The sequence below is a fragment of the Schistocerca serialis genome, chromosome 9, assembly GCF_023864345.2.
Source record: "Schistocerca serialis cubense isolate TAMUIC-IGC-003099 chromosome 9, iqSchSeri2.2, whole genome shotgun sequence".
NCBI classification, from domain to species: Eukaryota; Metazoa; Arthropoda; class Insecta; order Orthoptera; family Acrididae; genus Schistocerca; species Schistocerca serialis.
Window position 1 is genome coordinate 403,662,971 of NC_064646.1, and position 4,462 is coordinate 403,667,432.

At 41.6% G+C, this 4,462-nt stretch overlaps 1 non-coding gene across 1 annotated transcript; it reads left to right on the forward strand.

Moving 5' to 3' along the window:
- Nucleotides 1-3,220: 3,220 nt before the first annotated feature.
- On the forward strand, nucleotides 3,221-3,295 carry Trnas-cga (transfer RNA serine (anticodon CGA)). Its single transcript has one exon. It is a non-coding gene; the product is annotated as a tRNA-Ser (tRNA).
- The last annotated feature ends 1,167 nt before the right edge of the window (nucleotides 3,296-4,462 follow it).

Here is a 4,462-nt window from a genome sequence, read left to right on the forward strand (position 1 = left end):
TACAAAATAAAATTTCTTCTTGGATGCTGGATAGTTCTGCTACTGTAGGAAGATATTTTGTTTTTCGGATGTTAATTTCTAATCCCATCGTTTATACTCTTCCTGTAATAGCAGTAGTTAATTCATGAAAAACATGTTATAAAAGCGTCCTTATTTTTGCGCAAGCCATTTGCTGGTTAATATTTTACACAAATTACCATATTAACAAATCGAATTTATGTACTAAGTAACAAACAGTACCAATGTACATAGATTCTTCCCCCGAAAACCATGTTTTATTTCCTGATAATATTAGTAATACTCTGATACTCACTGGGAGAACGAATTCTCGTGAAACAGCATCAGAAGGTCTTTTATCCATACTGTTATTGAAGAAAAGAACAGACCCCATGATGAGACAAATGTCAAGACATCCAATTGCTCTTGACTTGAGTAAATTGTTCTTAATGTTGTATTATTCTTGTCTGCATTCGGCTATTGGAAGTTGTGTGCATAAACACTCATGTTTACCTAAAAGACGGTAAATACGGCTGTAGATGATTATCTACTCTTGTAAAGTTGTCAAACTTTAAATGAAAGAAAAGCGGTTCCAATCACCATTCAGAACTGGCTGCATGAAATTATACACCAAATAACCTAAATTTAATTTGCTGTATCTTCTCAGAACTTTTGCTAATGTGGCAACGATAATATGTTCTACTGAATTTTGCACGATCAAGGCTAAGGTCAGGTCTTACTTCTGTTGTCATATTTCTTTCATATAACTTTCTCTCCATTGTTTGCGGAGACTGAAAAACGTGGTAGTCTATATGAACAGAGTGCAGCTCGCTAGTAATGCACCCTTGCGCTACTGAAAAACTGGAAAAACATCTGTGCAATCTCGCAAGAAGTTCTCAAGGAAACCGCCTTTCTTTAGCCAGCGAGCACGCATCGCATCCACATTATTACAAACAAAAGTTACACCCGGAAGCAACACCAGATGAAAAGGCAGTTTTGCAAGAAGTTTCTCTTGTGTGCTTCGCTCGCTGTATTTTTTCCGCTCTCGTATCTCACCGCTCGCTTCAAAGTAAGTTTCAGAATGTTCCAGTTCTTTCATCACGCCCGGCCAGAAGGGGAAGACATTATCAGAGCAAAGAGGGCGAACAGGGGTGGAACTAGTCACCCCTTAAACTACTGAGGGAAGCTCTGTGCCGCTTCCATCATACAGAGCGGGGGAAAACCGAATTTCTGATGGCACTTTTGTTAAAAAAGTAGAGGAAAGTATCTTAGAAAATATTTTCAGGATTATGGTGGCCCCGCAGCACATTATTCTGCATAAAAACTTCGCAAACTTGATTGTCAGAATGAATGGCACGTTCCTTTAGGAGCACAAGATATAACGCCCGGTCGGCCGAGGTGGCCGAGCGGTTCTAGGCGCTACAATCTGGAATCGCGCGACCACTACGGTCGCAGATTCGAATCCTGCCTCGGGCATGGATGCGTGTGATGTACTTAGGTTAGTTAGGTTTAAGTAGTTCTAAGTTCTAGGGGACTGAGGACCTCAGAAGTTAAGTCCCATAGTGCTCAGAGCCATTTTTTTTGCTCAGAGCGATTTGATTTGATTTAACGGCGTATTATTCAGCATAAATGGTGTTACATTGCAGCGTATTGTTGCATACATGATATACGCGCAATTCATGCCTTGTGGGGGTTCAGCTGAAGAATACACTGGCGGTACAAGTGTTGCGGTCACCCTGGCCGATTTCTCGAACGACATTCAGTTGTAGCACCCTAGGTCATATGTTGTTACAATTCACGAGGAAACTGACTCTAAATAATAAAAAGTGTGAAGTCAACCACATGACATTATGAGTTCGTTACCAGGTATGTTTGACGGAGGACATCGAAAAAGTTCGAAGAAGTGCTGCTCGTTTTGTATTATCGCGAAATGAGGGAGAGAGTGTCAGGATATGATACGCGAGTTGCGGTGGCAATCATTCAAAAACGATGTTTCTCGCTGCGGCGAGCTATTTTCACGAATTTTAGATCAATTACTTTCTCCTCTGACTGTGAAAATATTTTACTGTCGCCGGCTTACATTGGGAAAAATGATCACCGTAATAAAAATGGTATAAATATAAATGTAACATAATAATCAATAAAAATATATACATATAATATGCACAATATACATCAATAAAAATATATATAAAAATAAATTATAGTATATAAAAATAAAATAAATGAGAGCTCTCTCGGAATGGTCAAGTGTTCGTTTTCCCCGCGCACTGTCAGAGAGTGGAACGATAGAGAAATAGTGTAAAAATGGTACTGAAGTGTGAACTGCGGAGTAGCCATGTAGATGCATATGTAGATGGAGATGTAGAGATGGCTGATATTATAACAGGTCGGTTCTCAGCGAACTACAGTGGGGAACATTTTAACGGGGTTCAAATGGCTTTCAGCACTATAAGACTTAACATCTCAGGTCATCGGTCCCCTAGAACTTAGAACTACTTAAACCTAACTACTTAAGGACATCACACACATCCATGCCCGAGGCAGGATTCGAACGTGCGACCGGAGCGGTCGCGCGGTTCCTGACTGTAGAGCCTAGAACCGCTCAGCCACACCGGCTGGCCTTTTGACTGGGGGACGCAGCCATATGAAAACTCGAAACGGCAAAAGCATTTAATTCAGACTGCGATTAAATGCTCTGTCTTTTTAGAGTAACATGATCGCTTTCGATGTACTTGACACAATACGTGTTACCATTCATCACTTTTAGGTAGCGTTTGTACGAAAGTGAGAATTGTAGCCTCGAAATAGAACATGTTACAACAAAAAACTGAAGATCATTGAATTGCAGTCAGAGGCAAATTTACTTTTACTCTCAACTGAGATCGGTAATCTTTGACTAAAAGGGGTATTGTTCTCGAGTAACACTCTTGGGTAAATTTAGAGATCCGCTACTCCAGGAATACTGCCTGGCCCTCCTGTTGCCACCATCTTGTACCTCGCGTAGCAGTCATGAGAATGGGAGGGATTAGACCGCTTAGCAGATCCATATAGATAATTTAACTTTCTAGAATGAAATTTTCACTCTACAGCGGAGTGTGCGCTGATATGAAACTTCCTGGCAGATCAAAACTGTGTGCCGGGCCGAGACTCGAACTCGGGACCTTTACCTTGGAGACGAGGTACTGGCAGAAGTAAGGCTGTGAGGACGGGGCGTGAGTCGTGCTTGGGTAGCTCAGTTGGTAGAGCACTTGCCCGCGAAAGGCAAAGGTCCCGAGTTCGAGTCTCGGCCCGGCACAAAGTTTTGATCTGTCAGGAAGTTTCAATTTAACTTTCCTTCACCCAGTACGAAAATGGAATAGGAAAGAAAATCGCTAACGTTCGTACAAAGTTTTCTCCGTCATACACGGTGCAGTGCCTCGTGGAGAACATAGAGATGTAGACGAAGAGGAATACACACATGTACTTTCAGTTTTGTTTTCTGAAGACGTATGATTGTCTGTTTGGTTTGCTTTGGTATGTTTTGCTTTCCATTGTAGAAGTATTAGTACAGGTATAACAACTCTTTAGCCCTCAACACACAACAGGAATCGCCTGGTTTGCGAACGTAATAAATTTGTACCACGAGCGAAGCATCCCTCTGTGATGCATTTCTTGAATAAGTGGACTTTTGACCGGATACGCTAATAATGACAGTAATGATGATGATAACAGTGATAATAACTGGTCCGTGGTAACGGGTCAGGATCCTGCAGATGGAAAATATTGTCAGCCTTGTCTGTTGCTCGAAAAGGAGAGAAGTTGCGATGTTCAGTCAGTTATCACCAGATTATTAACGTTAAGGGTTAATTTTAAAATCTAGCCGGCAATGTCTCGCGGAGCTAGAGTGTGTAGTACAGTTTGTGACAGCTGTTGACGCACAGTGAGATTTTAAGTCTTGGGAAGGGATGTGCCGTTTCCAGATGCGAGGAGTAGGACGGGCGACTGTTGCAGCTAGATGAGCCATATGGCACGAGTTATAACCTGAGGACGGTGGCGTCTTTATTTAGACGTAAAAGCGTGGTTCAGTATATTCTTGGTTACTGACACGAGTTTGTCGTTTACAATTTTTGAGTGCTGTGACACTTTATTTAAATTTGTCATTTTGCTTTGAGAGTTGGTCACAAAGTTCCAGTCTGACAGCGTTGTTGCAGCGTAGATGCAACATAGCCCGACTCCGTCGCGGATGTATAAGCGCCGACATGTAGACGAGGTATTATTGTAGCACTCGTGTCTTAGGCCGGTATTACACTATCAAATTTCTTTGTCAAAGATTTGATCAAAGATGTGATCCAATATTCCGTCCAATATATTTGACAAAGATCTTTGACGTAGCGCTAGAAGGGGCATTACACTGTCATCAAATTTTTCGTCAAAGTTCAAGATGGCTGACAACAACTTGTTATTAACCGCAGCAGTTCTACGT